The 18,708-nt window shown below is 41.0% G+C and overlaps 1 long non-coding RNA gene across 1 annotated transcript; it reads right to left on the reverse strand.

Moving 5' to 3' along the window:
- Nucleotides 1-3,393: 3,393 nt before the first annotated feature.
- Nucleotides 3,394-14,249, reverse strand: LOC117363390. Its single transcript, XR_004540045.1, has 3 exons — nucleotides 14,129-14,249; nucleotides 13,933-14,046; nucleotides 3,394-4,700 (listed from the first exon to the last, which is right to left on the reverse strand). It is a non-coding gene; the product is annotated as an uncharacterized LOC117363390 (long non-coding RNA).
- Nucleotides 14,250-18,708: the final 4,459 nt, after the last annotated feature.

The following is an 18,708-nucleotide window of genomic DNA, read 5'->3' on the forward strand; positions in this document are numbered from 1 at the left end:
TCAAAAGGAAGACATGTCCAGGGAAATCCGGACCTCTGGTAACCCTACCAAGAGCATAATAATCCGAAGCTAGCATTGTTGGAATTTCAATGAAATCAGAAGAAAACAGGGGCAGTTCTGTCTTTAGGCAGAGCGAGGCAATAGTCTGAAATCCAAGTTTCCAAGTTTATTAAATATTTTGATTTATCGCCTATTCAAAATTCAAGGCGATGTACAAGTAAATAAAACTTTTTGGTAATATACATACAATAATTAAATTAAAAAAAATAATAAACTTATGTATACAGATTACAATACATTTTAGAGGGAATTTCTATAAACTATAATGAAACAAAAGGAAAATTATTTAATGGTTACAATCGCTATTAAAAACATTAAATTCAAGGGAAAAAATTTTTTTTTGGGGGGGGGGGGGTGACGGTTGCAATTGCACCCAAAATGTCCCTGTGGTGGCCATCTCACTTCTGCTCCTGATTAGGAGAAAAAAAAGTGCAACAGTATGTCATCTATGACATCCTCCCCCTGATCCCCTCCCAACCCTCTGCATGCTGCCGCATATCCCCAGGTCTCCAGCTATGATGGTGAAGAAACTCTGAAACTCCAACATGCTTGCAAGGCCCTGCTAAACCTGCCCACTCTTGATATAGCGTGGGTCACACCAGTGAAGAAAATAAGGCACGGTACTTAGAAGAGTATGGCGCAGTGGTTAAAGCTACAGCCTCAGCACCCTGAGGTTGTGGGTTCAAATCCACGCTGCCCCTTGTGACCCTGGGCAAGTCACTTAATTCCCCCATTGCCCCAGTTACCTTAGATAGATTGTGAGCCCACCTGGACAGAGAAGGAAAACTGCTTGAGTACCTGAATAAATTCATGTAAACCGTTCTGAGCTCCCCTGGGAGAACAGTAGAGAAAATTGAATAAATAAATAGAGTGAAGAGCTTCAATCTCTGGTAACCAGAGCTGGTATTGTGACGTCATAATGCCTCATTCCACCAATAAGAGCCAACCTCATCATTGATGTCACAATGGCTTGATTGTCCTTTACTTGGCTCACTTGTACTACATTTCAATTTCTAGGGTGGTGCAGTGGTTAAAGCTACAGCCTCAGCACCCTGAGGTTGTGGGTTCAAATCCACGCTGCTCCTTGTGACCCTGGGCAAGTCACTTAATCCCCCCATTGCCCCAGATACATTAGCTACATTGTGAGCCCACTGGGACAGACAGGGAAAAAAGCTTGAGTACCTGAAAAAAATTCATGTAAACCGTTCCGAGCTCTCCTTGGACAACGGTATAGAAAATTGAATAAGTAAATAAAGAAGTACACTGGAATCACTGCTTGGAAAGAGTGCATACTCATTGTAAAGAGTGAACACACATGCACACTGCTGGGAAGAATACACACTGCTAAGTAGGAGTGTGCACTGCTAGGGAAGAATTAGCACTGCTGACACTAAGGATTACTAAGGGGGGTGGGAGTGTCCTGGGTTCTTCCTGGCATCACCATGCCATGTGTCCCTCACATGTACCCTTCCTCGCAGCCCTTCCCCCCCCCCCCATCTCCACTAATCTTTGCCAGCCACTAACAGCCTCTCTTACCCGTTGCTTGCAATGGCTTCATCCCTCCCTCTGACATCATTTCCTGTTCACAAGGACCAGGAAGTGACATCTTAGAAAAGGATAAGGCCAATGTGAGCAGAGGGCAAGAGATTTGGCTCATGGCCAGCAAAGATTTGAAGAGGTCAGGGGATGGGCCATAGGGAAGAGTGCATTGGTGGGGGGAGGGCACACGGCATGGTGGCAAACTTTCCTTGGTATACAACTGTTGCTTGGGAAGAATGTGCACTGTTTGCGACACAGGAAAAATTCCAAAATTTTTAGGATTTCTCTTGTCTTTTTTTTTTTTTTTTTAGTTAATCATTACTTATTATCAAATGAAATACAATAAATGAAATATACTGTATAGTCCACATCAAAGGAAGGAGGTAACAAGAAATTATTTTAACTAATATTTACTAACAGCCAAGAAATATGGCCCCTATCATCCTTTCACAACAAAACTTCCTTTTCAATCGTCAATCTCTCAAGCTGAGAGGGATCAAAGTAAATATATCAATTGGATTGTAAGGTTATTACACGTTTGCAAGGAAATTGAAGAAAAAAAATTACCTCCCAAAGACAGAATTCTATCCTTCAAATTTCAAAAACTCCTTTCGACCTAGTTGTGTGGACTTAGCCACATCCGGAAAATTCCGGAAGGGCTGGCCACAAAACTGAGAATTTTTATTTTGGAAATAGTTTGGGGTTTTTTTTCTCAAAACATTTCTTTTCTCCTGTTCTGCTGAAAAAGTTGCAAGGAGGGTTGCTCTAGTAGCAATTTCCTCTTGTGAGGATTCACGAAAATCTGTTAGATTAAGAGAATCTTTAACACTCTCCTTTGTAACACCTTCCACAGCCTCAGCTCTTTGCACAGAAACAATTAATTCTTCGACTTTATCCCAAAGCAATGCCTCCTTCAAGTATCTGCTTTAACAAAACCTCAGGAGACAAATTTAAGAGCAAACTCAAAACATTCTCGTTCCGAGACGCATATCTAACGGTGACCCATCAACAGCGCGCCAACAATCCCTAATGCGCGCCGCCGGTTCTGCCGGTTTCAGGCCTTCAGGTTTGCACCCCCACCACTACCACTACACTTAGAAGTCCTGACGCTCCCGTTAGGCATTTTGGGTGCAATTGCAATTTCCTTCTCCGTTCTCCTTTCTTCGGGAGTTTTCAGTGTAATGGGGTGGGGTTCCCCAAACCATCCCCCACAGCGGGAGCAGCAGGACTTCTAAGTGTACTGGGGGTTCCCCCCCTAACACCCCTCCTCAGAGCGAACCTGAAGGCCTGACACCGGCAGAAGTGGCGGAGCACATTAGTTCTGCACGCAAATGTCGCCGCGGGTTTGTTGGCGTACCAATGTCCGGCGCACTTTAGTTATGGTACCATATCTAACATGAGACAAGGACACTTCTCCCACCCCCTTTTATGATCAAAGATGAAACTGAACTGCTTTTAAGAAGCGACCCCCCCCCCCCCTTTGGTTTCCTTCTCCCCTTCTTTTTAATCTTTTTACTTCGATGTTTTTTATTCTCCCACTCTAACCCCCCCTACCTTATGTATCAAACCAGTCTAAGTCACGTCCATCAATTAGTAAATGATTCTTTTATGCATATATATTTTTTAAATTTATTTTAGAACTATATTCTAATTTTAATATTGTAATTAACATTGCAATTTTACTCTGTAAACCGATCAGATACTCGCTGATGGTCGGTATATCAAATACAGAATAAACTTGGAAACTTGGATAACAAATAGGGAAATTTAATAATAATAATAACTTTATTTTTGTATACCGCAGTACCAGAATAATTCAAAGCGGTTTACATGACAAATAGTTCAAAGCAGTGTACATCGACAGCGAAGTTGCAAATAAGTCAATCAATCAATATAGCTAAGCAAGTCGGGAGCAGGCAAGAAGGAGATAGCAAGGTTATAAACAAGTCAATCAGCGTAGCTTAGGAAGTTGGGTGCAGGTAGGTAGGAGGTGCAGGTAGGTAGGAGGCAGGTAGGTAGGAGGTGCAGGTAGGTGGGAGGTACAAGGCGTAGATAAAGGTAGAGATACAAGGAAGGCGGGAGTCAGAGATATTTGTCAAAGCCATAATGTGTTAGCTCTCATTTGATTTTCAAGAAATTCTAATTGCCTGTGTATAATCAGACTATCTTTAACAAAAGCAGAGGAAACTGATTGAAAATTAGGCAAACTGGAGGAAATCGAGACAGTCTGGTATCCAAACTTGTCAACTGTAGTATCAGTTTCACAAAATCTCTCTACTGTTTATTGAGAAATGCTATATAACTGTAGTGGCCTTTATGCATTCTTCGGTCCTATCAACCACTTTCAAGATATCTTTCTAAATAATATCTTGGGGTTGGTCCAGATTTTGAAGCAAATTTGGACAAGTTACCAACAACTGGTAAATTATTAATGGCACTAGGTTGTGCCCGAAGGGGTGCATTCAAATCTGCAGATACTTTGTCCATCTGCGTTGTACCCTTCAAGGAACCATCCTCAGGTGGATGAATAGGAGTAAAGGGGGGAGGGAAGGAGTAGAATGCCCACCCTCACTCAATGAAGCCCCTGAAATAGACAAATCCCCTACAGGATTTATCAGTGACTTGGTTTGAATATGTTTGTCCTATTGGGCCAACAGTTTTTGGTGAACTGGTTCCTTTAGCCTTTCTCTTACGCTTCACCATTATTGAGTAACAAATTTGTACCTCAGTCTCCAATTATCCTCCACCCACTCTTTTCAGGCTCCTTTCAGCTCCTAAAGGGTTTCCAAGGGGCCAGTCATTCCCATGTGGCATGCCCCTTAGGGCATGCCACTTGCACACTGTTCTGTTCAAGTTGCTGGTCCCAGCGGCGGCGTGTGATATCAGATGACGACACCCTCTGTCCCCATCAGGTGCCTCTCAGGGTCCTTCAGTCAAGTGACTCCTCCACCAGGGCACTAGCGCGTTGTTCTTTTCAAGTTGCTGGTCCCGGCATCAGCGTTTGATGTCATACACCGCCGCCCTCTGTCCCACTCTGATGCCGCTCAGGGTCCTTTGGCCAGTGATTCCTCCCTTTCCTGTCATTTTCATGTCATTCTTCCCTGAAAAAGAAATCATTTCATTTCTAGCATATGCATACCTCTAATGTTAACTCATAGGCCCTCTTTTACAAAGGTGCACTAAAGCATTTTAGCGCACGCTAACCGCTAACGCGTCCATAGGATAACATGCATGCATTTACGTTAGCATAGCGCACCTTTGTAAAAGATGGGGATAGGGTTATTAATCTTTTTTTTAAAAGGCATTTATCTGCTATACTTATTAATGTGATAATAATCAGCAATGCATGTTATCTTATCATATTTTGGTAAATAAACCCCTTATACACCTACATTTAGGTGAATAGATTGAAGATTTAGGTGTTTGTGATTAGCTGAATTTTGCTCTGAAAATTCCAATCCTCACTGCCGAAAATTTTCCAAAATGAGGTGAAAGTGCTGAGCTTTTTTTGAATTGACTGTGTATGGGGGGCAATTCCTTTTACTATAGATTCCCTGATGCCTCACAGTGATAAAATAAATGGTATCTAGGAACCCAGAATCCATTACACAATAATCTTGTAACCTCTACTGGTGCCTTACATGAGGGCACCAGTAGAGGAGATGAAAAAAAAATGCCCAGATTGTGTTCCAACAGTGGGCTTTATTGAAGAAAAAAGGAAAACAACATGAATCGTGTTTCGGTCATAAAAGCCTGCCTCAGGAGTCTAAGAAATTAACTGGAAACCTCTCTTGTAAGGATGTGACTGAGCATTTAAAAAAAAAAAATGCATACATATCAACGTGACACATGAATGGTGCATGCTGCAGCTCTATAAACACAATTTTGAATTTCATCAGATGAAAACGATAGAATTCAAAAAAGCATGGAATGCGCACAGAGGGTCTCTAATTAGAAAATGAATGGTATATTAAAAAACGTAAGTGGTTCCTTTATTGCCAGTGGGTTGAGGGTGGGTTTTTTGGGGGGTGGGGGGGGTGGTGTTAGTGGGGTGCCAGGGTTGGGGGAGGGTGGGCAGGGTTCCTTTTGGGGTGAGAAATGGCTGGATCCAGGCTATAAGAACATAGGCCCGGACTCTACCAGTACTCATAGTTCTCTTTGTTGGTTGTTTAGTACTTGTTCTGGATTGGAAAATGTTATTTCTGCTTCTTGCGTGTATTTTGTCTCTTGAATAAAAAGTTATTATTTTAAAAAAACCCATAAATGGTCGCATGTATGTTTGATGTATTAAGTGGTGCTTTGATGGAGAATCCAGCTCTGAAGAACTAAGGTAGCCTTGAATGGTCTGTGTCCCATATACGGCAATAATCAATATGGAATTGGAGTATTATATATATGGAATTGCCTGTTTCTTTAATACGATCTTTACAGGTAATATAGAATTCTGCTCTGCCTTTGATCTTTGGACTTGATAAATATGAACATATTACTTCTTTTTTATAGGAAGTTGCAATGGTTGACTGTTGCCGATAGGATTCAATTTAAGTTACTGATTACAGAAATGTTTGTATCAACAATTTTGTCATTACTTGAAGGGAAGCCACTTCTTGCCCTAGATCGGTAGCATGGATTGGTCACCATGAAGACAGGATACTGGGCTAGATGAACCATTGGGCTGACCCAGTATAGGTGTTCTTATGATCCGAAGAGGTCTATCCATTTGGAAATTGCATGTCAGTTCGTGAATCTGATGATTCAGGAAGTATGTCTTGAATGTACTCGTAGACGAAGCTGTTGAGTGGCAGGCCCTGTGGTTTGGAACAAGTTAGCAACAGGACTTCAATGTCAACCAAATTTGAGTCAGCTTAAACATCTGTTGAAGTGACATTTGCTTATTCGAGACAGATGATGCAAGGGACTCGTGATTTGAACTCTCCATTGCTTTCTTTCTTTTGATGGTTGTTTGTTTTAACATTATGCAACTTGTGTACCTCAATCTGGCATAAGACGGTCCTTAAATTTTTAAGAAATGAAATGAATTCTGTTTCGGTTGGGCTGGAAAGGGCTTTGACAGAATCTCCAGTAATTTTGAATGCGAGGAGAGTGCCGGGCAGACTTTTATGGTCTATGTCCCGCAAAATGACAAGATGGTTCGGATAGGCCGGAGTGGGCTTCAATGACAACTCCAGTAATTGAAACCTAAGAAAAATGCCGAGCAGACCTCTACGATCTATGTCCCAGAAGAAGTACAATGCAATCATGAATTAAAAATGAATGCGACTGTTGGTAAGACTGGATGGATCATTCAGCCGTCATTTACTATGTTTTCCGTGTGGTGTTTGCCAGCCATGAGAATATGCTGGGGCACAGTATATATGACCTGCTCAACATGAATAGCATTCATTTCCCACTCTATTCTCATTCCTAAATAAGCCTAGTACTAGTAAGAAAAGTATATATATATATATATATATATACTGCCCTTTGGCTATACTGTAATTTATTTTATTCAGTACCTGTAACAGCAAAGCAACTTTATTGGAAATTTAGTGAAATGGGAACATGCGGCTCGGATGTGCTTTCCGCTTGGTAACAGTGATGAAAGATAAAGCTCCAGCTGTCAGCGGTAATTGGACTTTCTCATGAAAGCCAGGAATCTCAAGAAAATGTTGGGTCAAGCCACCAGTGCTAAGTCACTGAACGATGCAGAACAATTAATTTGAGCGAGCGAAGAGAGTACAGGATGTGCTCGGAGTCCCTCCTTCCTCTCAGACTGAAAGATTAATTGTCAAGTTAACCAAATATCTCGCCTCCACTGGGATGATTCATTTTTTCCCATTGCTTTGAGCATATTAATCATGGTAGATGTGGAGATTATCTGCATTCAAATTGACAATTAAATGATGTCAGTAATTCTTTTTCCGGTCCCAGTTCTTACCTCTAAACCCTTCCTTACACTCGGTTGCGATGTATTGTCAGCACTATACACAGGGTGATGTCTCTTATTGATGTACAGCTAATTAAATGCCCTGTTACTCTAATTCCTCAAATCTTCAATAAACATGGAGTGCGTTTTCATTTTACTTGTGATGGAAATAAATCACACACTTATGCAAATTCAAGTGTGCTACATAATGCATCGGAGATTTCTGAAATTAGACATGTAAATAGAAGAATTCTTTTTCACTTAAAGTCCTTCATTTAGAATTACAGAAGTCATGAATATTGAGATAGCAAACAGTACAGCGCAGAACCATGAGGTTTTCTTCTGATAAGAGACAGAGAAATGTTGGGAGCAGCCAGGACAGAGTAGAACTTTCTGGAAGAGTGAGGAGCGCGCAGTTAATAATTTAATTTAATGTAATGTGGTGTCTTATATACCGCTAAATCTCCCAAAGGATTCGTAGCGGTTTGCAAAACAATTAAATTGACTTCAGTATAGGCCAAAAATCTAATCAGGCACCTTGAATTTCCCTCTCTGTCCCAACGGGCTCACAGTCTAACTACAGTACCTATGAAAGAAATAATTACTTACATTCACCTATATAAAGGAAAGGAAAATGAAAAAGATAATGCAATAAATTCAGTACTATAGGCGCAAAAGGCACAACAGAAGGGAAAACGTCAAAGAACCCCAAAGAAAAATCCTAAAAATAAAAGCAGGGGAAAAAAAATTAAATTAAACAAGCCCAACATAAAGAAAATTAAATAAAAATAAACTCCCATCATTCTCACTGCTACCCTCAGTCTCAGTCATCTTCTAATTCCATGTCCCCAATCGAGCCAGGCCAGTCCAGGCCGGTACCACAAAAGCGACTCCTCCACTTCAATTTCCCTGCGCCTGAAAGGCTGGAACCAAACGCTGCAGCTCCTTCAGCCCGCTCTGATCGCCTTCAAAGCCGCTCCCTTCAGATAACCTGGGTTGTGACTGACGTGCTCAAGAGACAAAATACAGGCCTGTGTCAGTCAAAACCTTTCATCACGGCCTTCAAGTTCTTTCTAATCCTTTTTCCAATACCGTTTCTCTTGTTTGACTTAGTTATTCCATACTCCTTAGGTTAAGTTGGGGGGGGGGGCTCACTTTGGGGCTTGTGGATAAGATTTTATCCTTATTTTCGCTTGCTTTTGCAAAGCCACGGTAGAGGCCTCTACTGCAGGCCGGCGAGGTAAATGTTCCGATGCTCACAGAATTTGTATGAGCGTCGGAGCATTTATCTCACCATCCTGCATTTGAAACCTCTATCATAGCTTTGTAAAAAGAGGCCTTTCTTTTCTTTTCCATTTTTATCACATGTTGTTCACAGGTAGCACAAAGCAAAGGAAACACCAACTGTTTCCACAGATCAAGAAGGGAGAAACCCCCCCCCCCCCCCAAAATAAAAAAAAATAGGACGTTACACAAAAAGAAATGTGCCGACTTCAATTTTTACAAAACACAGCAGTTACACCAATCTACAGAGCCAAAAAGTATGACCATGGAACCTCCCCTTCTCCGAGACGCCCACTGGTTGCCCGTTACACATCGTATAACATTCTGCTTACCTTCAAAAGCAAACCTATAAACACTCCAGCTTTCATTGACAAATATCTAATCCCTTACACTCCCTCTCGGGCGCTCCGATCTAACAACCCAAATCTACTAATGATCCCATCCATCCTTGAGATATTTTATGACACAACCCGTAAATCAGGGGTGTCAAAGTCCCTCCTCGAGGGCCGCAATCCAGTAGGGTTTTCAGGATTTCCGCAAAGAATATGCATGAGATCTATTTGCATGCACTGCTTTCATTGTATGCTAATAGATCTCTTGCATATTCGTTGGGGAAATCCTGAAAACCCGACTGGTTTGGGGTCCTTGAGGAGGGACTTTGACACCCCTGCCGTAAAGCCATCTTTTTGGAACGCTCAACCATTATACATTAGACTGGAATCCTCCCTGGATCAATAAACCCAAACTTTAAACTTTCCTTTTCAGAGATGCTTTCAGCTCCTGAGGCGAGACTGTTGACGCAGAAAATGCCAAGATCACAGCCGAGAAGGACAAACACTTCTCCCCCCCCCCCCACACTATGTTCTCCCTATCCCCATTCATTCATTCCTTCCTTTTCTTTTCTTTTTAATCTAGATGTATTTTTTTACTTCCCCATCCCCCTCTACTCCTATTGGTTCTAGTATGCATTCTTTGGTTCGTTATCCCATACTATCATTTTTTATTTTTTCTATTTTCTTTTCTTTTTAATCTAGATGTATTTTTTTTACTTCCCCATCCCCCTCCATTCCTATTGGTTCTAGTATGCATTCTTTGGTTCGTTATCCCATACTATCATTTTTAATTTTTAATTGATATTTTTAATTTTTATAATTTTCTTTTCTTTTTAATCTAGATGTATTTTTTTACTTCCCATCCCCCTCTACTCCTATTGGTTCCAGTATGCATTCTTTGGTTCGTTATCCCCTACTATCATTTTTAATTTTTAATTGATATTTTTAATTTTTATATTTTTTAATTTTTATAGACGGTGCATCAAGTGATGAATACCCTTGGAAACTTGGACGTACTTGATGTAAAAAGTTTATTAACAGTAATTCTTCACGAAATCTAAAGAGCGATGCAGTCGAGATAAAGTCAATCCATATAGCACACGGCAAAACACTTTAGATCAGTGGTTTCCAACTCTGTCCTGGAGGACCACCGGCCAGTCGGGTTTTCCGGCTAGCCCTAATGAATATGCATGAGAGAGATTTGCATATAGTGGAGGTGACAGGCATGCAAATCTGCCTCCTGCATATTCATTAGGGCTAGCCTGAAAACCCGACTGGCCGGTGGTCCTCCAGGACAGGGTTGGGAACCATTGCTTTAGATCAAGGAGTAGATGAGGCGTTTTGGAAGTTTTCTTGTTTTTGAAACACCTTTAGAAGTTCCACCGACAATTTAACGTCTCCGTGATCACAAAGATTGTTAAAGTTCCTAACTGATTTTACTAGTCCTTTTACTAAGGTGTGGTAGTCTTTTTAATGCACAATTTTGGGGATGCTGCATTGCATATTTAAATTGGACCCCAGAAGAAGGTTACTTACAACCGAAACTCGGATCGGGTCGGGTCCGCCCCACAACTCTTTTCCGTGTGCTATATGGATTGGCTTTATCTCGACCGCATCGCTCTTTTGATTTGGGGAAGAATTACTCTTAATAAACTTTTTTTTTACATCAAGCTCGTTTCCACAGCTCTAATTTTTTTCTTTTTCGGTTCTCACGAGTAGCACAAACACGGAAAAGGAAAAGAAACAAATTTTAATGGGATTTTCATCTTGATATGAAATTAAATGAGCCTGTTTCATTACATTTTCCATTTGGTTTCAAGAAAGACGTTAGAAAAGACGCATTGCATGCCTGTTGCCTTAAGGGACATCATTCGAGGATATACAATATGTGTGCTATTAATTTATATGAGAAAATACATTGCAAGGGATTGTACTCCTCGTGGATTCTTTCATCTTTGCAACAGATGGGTGGAAGGACAATGAAAAGGAAATAAACTTGATTTGATTTTTCATGAACATTTCACCTATGTAGTGTAAAGATTAAGGAACCTGTAGGAATGCCCCACAATAAACACACACGCAATCTTAGAGTCGAGAGGAGACGCCTCAAATGAATGGTCTCTCCCTCTTTTTATTGAGAATCATATCTCCAATAATTACTTAGTTAATGCTCTACAAGGTTATAATTTCATAATGCATTTACAGTGAGGATTAAACGAAAGCAATATATTGTTTATCTATATCAAAGCTACTATCTCACATGACATATGAATACATAATAACAGTTATAATAAAGTGATTCCCAATGTGTACCTTTCTGATATGTCTCAAATCTTACTATGGCATGTGACAGTCCAAAGGTTATAATGCATGCTTCTTAAGCTCTCTTGATTAGCCTTGCTCAGGCAAAGTCTGATTGTTGCCCATATAAGGGATGCTTAAACAAGATAAGAGAAAAAGGTAGGTTAATATGTGGCAAGGAAGGGGGGAATGCCTCAGCATTCTGCTCAAGGTGCAACCCTTGTCCTTGCTTAGAATGTATACCTGGCAGGAGGAAGAGGGAGAGGAAATGAGAAACAGGGCCTCAGAACCAAACCCAGGCCTAGATCCACACACAGGCCCAGATCCGCACACAGGGTCTAGGTCGGTGTGCCGACCTGGCCTGCGCCCAGAACCACCTGCGTGCGGACCCCGCCAGTGTTCTGATGCCCTGGATCAGAACTTATCAGATCTCCATCCCTACATGAACCCATTGAGCGATGAGGCTCGACGCGTTCTCGTGAGCTAACTATGCAAAAACCTATTACAATCCAATTGCAATCCAATACGGCATGAGAGGGTATATTTCAACAGCAACTTTAGGTTCAGAAGGCTGCATGCTAATTGAGTTTTAGTTGTGATTAAAGATATGTTGAAAATGCAAGTTTAGATTTCATTAGCTACATTTATCCAGTAATATCTTCACCGCGGCAAAGTCAATACCGACGTGCCTTTTTAAAGATAAAAAAAAATCTTTGCTGAGCTCAAGTCTGCAATTGCTCATTTGTGCAGGGATTTTTCACAGTCTTCATTTTGTATGCATTTTGGAGGTCTCCAAAAGAATAAGCGCTAAGAGCCATTGGCGTAGGGAGGGAAGTTGGTGCCCAGAGTGGTGATGCCTGGCAAATCTGCCCCCCTGCATACATCTTTAAATGTTCACCAGCATGAGCAGCATCTTACATCTGTTGCTTCGCAGGGTGCTGTGGCTGTATCTCTAATCACTACATCACACTCTCCTCCAATACAATACCAGAAATGAGCCAAGTATAGAACAATGAAGCCATTGTGACATCACTGCTGAGGTTGGCTCTTAGGCATTGGTGGAATGAGGCTTTATGACATCACAATCTCAGCTCTGGAATGTTGCTACTCTTTGGGTTTCTGCCAAGCATGAGGACATCAGGGAAAGGCATTGGGACTTGTTTACCACCTTTTTGTAGTGTTACAACCACATTCAAAGCGGTTTACATACAGGTACTCAAGCATTTTCTCTATCTGCCCCAGTGGGTTCACAATCTATTTAATGTACCTGGGGCAGTGGAGGATTAGGTGACTTGCCCAGGGTCACAGGGAGCAGCATGGGGTTTGAACCCACAACCTCAGGGTGATGAGGCTGCAGCTCTAACCACTGCACCACACTCTCCTCCATTTGAAAATGAAGATGAATAGCAAATCACACAGGGTTTTCAGTTCACATTTCTCTGTATATTAGACTGTTTTGGCCTGTGAGCCCTAAGGTCTCTCTGAATTAAGTTCATCAGGTCAAATAATTTTTCTTATTGGCGGGAGCAATTACTTCTAAACCTTGTACATGTGCTCAAGGTTCAATGTGTAATTATGAACAGCACAGCTACACCTTTACAAACAGTGCAGCTACAATTTTCATGCAGGGATATAATCTTTAGAAGCCTCAGTGGCGACTAGTTTCACACGAGCCATTCTGCCCATGACTCTTCATAGGTTTCAAATATTGGGCTATTTGGCCCAAGTCTCTAATAAAAGACACACTTTTTCGGGCTAGGTACCTTTTTGGATATGATTATTGTGAACGGTTTTTTCAAAAATGTGTGTTTCATGAGTATTCAACTAAGCAATATTTGAAGCCTATGAGGAGTTAGGTGAATCACGGGCTTCTGAAGATTATATCCTGCATGAAGATTGTAGCTGTGCTGTTTGTAAAGGTGCAGCTGTGCTGTTCATAATTACACATTGAGCATTGAGCACATGTACAAGGCCTCTGAAGCATTTTAAGTGACTGTTAAAGGTTTATTATTTTTCTGTTGCATTTGTTGAGACCAGCAGAAAATGTAAAAAAGGCATCTTCATTTTTTTAATGTTAATGTACTTTTCAATCTACAAATTGTTTTGGTTCTTTTCTTTTCCTATTTATAACAGAGCCCTTTTCACTTAACAGTCTCATTCACTCGTTAGTAATCTCTTGTATTGACTATTGTAACGCTGTATAAAAAGGAATCACCAAAAAAAGAAATTAGACGCTTGCAAATTATCCAGAATTCTTCCATTAAAATTATAACCAATAAGAGAAAATTTGATGATGTTACCCCCCCCCCCGCCCCAGTAGAACATTGCATTACATACAAAATTATGTTACACTTCCCCCTCCATATTCGTGGAGATAGGAGATCGGCATGGTCGCGAATACAGAAAAACCACAAATAACTTTACGTATGTTATTTGCGGTTTTTTCTGTAAAAAGCCTGAAAAAAGACACAAAACCGCAAATAACCTTACCTGTTCCTATGAAGAAAGTGCCGCGATTTTCTCTGTACAACGCTGAGAGGATCGATTCTCTCTGTGCATCGCTGGGAGCGGCGACTTCCTGTGATGTAAATTGGGGGGCGGAGCCTGCACAAAAAAAAAAACGTGAAGACACGAAACCTTGGATGATGAAACCGCGAATACGAAGGGGGGAAGTGAACTGACTTACAAACTTAGCGCCTCAGGTCAGCCGGACTTCATTAATAGGCTCTTAATTCCTCATTCTTCTCAATGCTGCCTCCGTTCCATTAATCAAAATCTGCTTTCGGTCCCGTCTTTAAAACACGTCAGCGCTATGCGAATTAAAATTGTCGCTGTGACCGCCCTTACATTGTGGAATTCAGCTCCAAATTACCTAAGAGAAAGTACATCACTGACCATCTTCAAATCAAATTTGAAAACATTCCTGTCAAAGACGCCTTTGACTTATGATCATCCTTATAAGGATGCTGCCCTTACTTTTTACCGGCACTCAAGTCTCCCTGCCCCTTCGTTCTTCCCTTCTTTACTATCCAAATATTATAGTTCTTCTCCTTCCTTTTGTTCCTGTACAGTCCATGACTTGTGTTTATTGTACTGCGTTTATATGCCGTTTTTTATATTTATAATTTTACGTATCTTCTATTGTTTTAAATATGTAAACCACCTTGAAACCTGATTTGGCGGGATATCACATTTTTAATGAACTTATAAACTTGTATTTTACTATTGTGCACGGTAGTGTTTGTATCGTTTTAAGTCAAGTGATATATCAAATAAAATGAACTGGAACTGTACCTATGGAACAGTTAATCCTCCTTTAAAGGGCTAAATCCCAAATCAAACTTGTTGGACTTGAAGTAATTTGTGGAGTAAATTAAAAGTTGTTGGACATGTTGTCCACGTTTGATATGGTGGATCATGATAGTTCAGTGGAAAAGGGTAGGGCTGCACAAGGGACTTCTCCCCAAAAAAGACCGGGAGAATGCACAGGGTAATGGTTGTAATTTATTGTAAAGTAAGTCCAGGAGAAGCAGAGAAGGCCAGGCCTTCAAACCAAACTCACTTTAATAGCAACCATATATGTCGAACATACATCAAATATAAGACATTCAACTGAGTCAATAAGGGCCGTGTTTCGGCTGAAAAGCCTCCTCAGGAGTCCTTACAATTGAAGTACATAAAACTGCTAAAAAAAAAAAAAAAAAAGGTGAAAGCCTCAAACGGCGTTAGTTAGTTAGTTTTCGAGCCCATCCTTCCCAGGAGCCCAGAACGGGTTACAGTGAGACATTCACAAAGTTTCGAGGCATATGAATAGGGGTACATTCACACTTTATTAGAAATTTTGAACACCGTTTGAGGCTTTCACATAATTTTTTAACAATTTTATGTGATCTGGTGCTTCAATCATTAGGACTCCTGAGGAGGCTCTGTAGCCAAAACACAGTCTGTGTTGAGTCATATGAATGTCTTATGCTTGATGTATGCTCGATCGTACAGTGGTGCCTCGCATAACGAACGCCTCGCACAGCGAACGCTGCACACAACGAACTTCATGTCTCGATTCATACAACGAACTTCGTTTCACACAACGAAGTCGCCCGAGCTGCCGATGTATTGCATCCTTCCGCGCAGGCACTGCCGGCAGTCGTTAGTCACTGCGCTTAACTGCCCTCTCTCACAGCCCTTCGCCTGGCTCCCTGTGCAGTGGCGGACCATCGGCTCGCCTCCTTTTATGGAGGGGCCCGGCGCCTACTGCTGATGCGTTGGGGGGGGGGCGGAGCTACTCTCGCCGCTTCCCCGATGCTAGAAAAAAAAAAAAAAAAAGAAAAGTTAAGTCCCAGTTTTTGCCGCTGAGACTCTGCCCTCTCTCACTGTATACAGTCGTCCTTTTAAGATAAACTCAATATTTTTTATAGATCATGGCTTCTAAAAAAAAGCAGGAAGGTGATTTCTGTTGAAATGAAACGGGAAATAATTAGAAGGAGTGAATGTGGGGTAAAACAGTGTGACCTCGTCAAAGAGTTTGGCCTCAGCAAGACCACCATTTTGACAAATTTATCTTTTTTTTATGTCATCTTAGCATATTTTATGCTGCAGAACGAATCATTTTTTTTAACATGTATTGTTATGGGAAAACGCGTTTCCCATAACGAACTTTTCGCATAACAAACTTGCTCCTGGAACCAATTAAGTTCGTTGTGTGAGGCACCACTGTATATGGTTGCTAATAAAGTGAGTTTGGTTTAAAGACCTGGCCTTCTCTGCTTCTCCTGGACTTTCTGGTATTTGAATAGAGATTAAACATCCACAAAACGTGACCCGTAAAACTCAACATATATTCAGAGAAAAAAAAAGACCTCAGTGTGGGACAGGCTGCACTCTGTAGTGCCTTGAAACCCAACTATAAGGGCTCCTTTTACGCTAAACCGCCAGACGCGTTGGCCGCTACAGCCTCCTCTTAAGCAGGTGGTAGCAGGGGATAGCGCGTGATTAAAAGTCGCGCGTGTTACCGCGGCTTCGTAAAAGGAGCCCTAAATCAATTGTCGGTCAAAAAAAAACCTGCTGTAGAACACAATTTGATGCTGACTGCATTTGAACTTAAACAATCACAGCACTCGTCTTAAAAGATCCCTACGGAGTGTGACCATGTCCTCAGGCCTGCTCTTTTCTGTTAACATTTTCACTCGACTTTTTTCCTGGGATCATGATATTTTGCGGGATTACCTCTATTCTACTGGAATACAACATAATGCTCTCTCTTTAGTTTGCGAATGCTGAGGAAGGTTAGACATCTTTTTCATCACCATCATTTTTCTATCTTAGTTCAATCAATTCTATTATCTCGCCTTGATTACTGTAACGCTATCTACCTCTGCATTACAAAAATTTGTCTTCATAGATTACAATTAATTCAGAATGCTGCTGCGAAGCTGATCTTTGGAAAACGTAAATTTGACCATGTGACCCCTTTGCTTCAGAGTCTTCATTGGCTCCCGGTTTATTTTAGAATTCAATTTAAATGCGCTTGTATTTCTTTTAAAATTTGTACATGGTATCTTTAATCCTCTTACTCCTTTATTTTGGAATGTTTACCGATTCTCCTTTGCAAGTGGTATCCAACAATTTAAACTCTCCCTTCCTTCTAAAAAGAGGATTAAAGTAGTCAAGATCTTCAGTCAATCTTTGGTCTTTAAATTCTCCCAACTCTGGAATGATTTCCCCTTTTTATAAGGCGTTCCAGTTAGTTGCAATTTTTCCCTAAATCTTTAAAAACTACTCTATTTGCCAAACATTTTGAAAACTAATTCTTTTGAAATTTTGCTATTATCTTCTATTTATCATTTGAAAATCATTCCCTGTTTATTTAATTGCTGCAAACCGAGTCAAGCCTTCTTAGAATGATGACTCAGTATACAAAGTTAAGCTTTAGTTTAGTTTAGAAATCAATTAAATCTACAACTCTTGAGCTTAATCTTCCCAACCCTCCCCCCCCCCCCACCACCACACACACACACTAGAGAACCTTCTAGAATTACTTATATAACAGTACACTTCCCCTTCCATATTCACGGGGGTTAGGAGCAGAGCCTGCCCGCAAATATTAAAAACCATGAATAATATTCAGGCCGGTTCTGTCCCTAACCCCCACTTCCCCCAGCTATTTTAAGCCCTGAAAGCCTCCCCTTAAGTGAACAATAATGTGTAGAGAAAGATGAGGAACAGCAGAAATGCTAAAATGAATACTTTTATTCCATTTTCTCTGGATAATCCTTCGTTCCAGGCCTCTGATTGCTGGCAAGGATATATTTGGAAAGTGGAGGGGATTCAACTCCATTCACTGAACAGTATTTGTGCGGAACTGGCAAAAGTTATAGAGTGAGATGGGATCCAAAGGCATCTCAGAAAGGTATTGAAGAGTCCACTTAAGAAAATATTCAACAGTTCTTTAACTTTAGCTGGAGATGAGTAGATGTCGCCTTTCTTCATACAAGTAGTACGAGAGTGAAGATTGGAAACTATAGGTGGGGAATTTAAAGGAGACTCAATTGAAGGAAAGGAAAATGAAATATCTACATCCAGTGGGCTGCAGAATCTGCTATACCAGAAGCAGTTTGTGTCAAATTAATCTAATTAATTTCTTTTATTGGGCGACAGGTAATTAGATCAAGGAAGCGGGCAGATGTGATTTTCTTAGAGTTCAGCAAAGCTTTTGATACTGTCCTGCAAAGGAAGCTCATGAATAACCTGAGCTGCCTAGCGCTTGATCCCAAGGTAGAAGACTGGATTAGAAATTGGCTGAGTAGCAGTAAACAGTATTTACTCCGGGCTGATAAGTAGAGTTCCCCAGGGTTCAAATCTAGAAGCAATTACATTCAGCATCTTTTTAAGCAATCTTGCACAGTAGAACAGAATAGAAAAGTTTGTCTTTTCATGATGATACAGAGCGAGACACCACCAGGGGATTGGATCAAATGAGAAGGAGTCCAAGAAAGCATATGAAGTGGACAAATGCTTAGCAATTAAATATCAGGACATAAAGGTAAATAGCCAACGGGGTGAGGGGCTCATGTGTACCAATAAGGAGAGAGCCCTCAGGATGATAGGAGAACCTACATTTAAATACCCATAGTAACATAGTAGATGACGGCAGATAAAGACCCGAATGGTCCATCCAGTCTCTAGAAAGGTCACCAAGATTTAGGGTTCCTTTTACTAGGCTGCACTAGAGGTTTTAGCGCACGCTTAGAGCATACTCCATTGCCGCAC

This window comes from Geotrypetes seraphini, chromosome 7, assembly GCF_902459505.1.
Source record: "Geotrypetes seraphini chromosome 7, aGeoSer1.1, whole genome shotgun sequence".
In the NCBI taxonomy this organism is placed as follows: domain Eukaryota; kingdom Metazoa; phylum Chordata; class Amphibia; order Gymnophiona; family Dermophiidae; genus Geotrypetes; species Geotrypetes seraphini.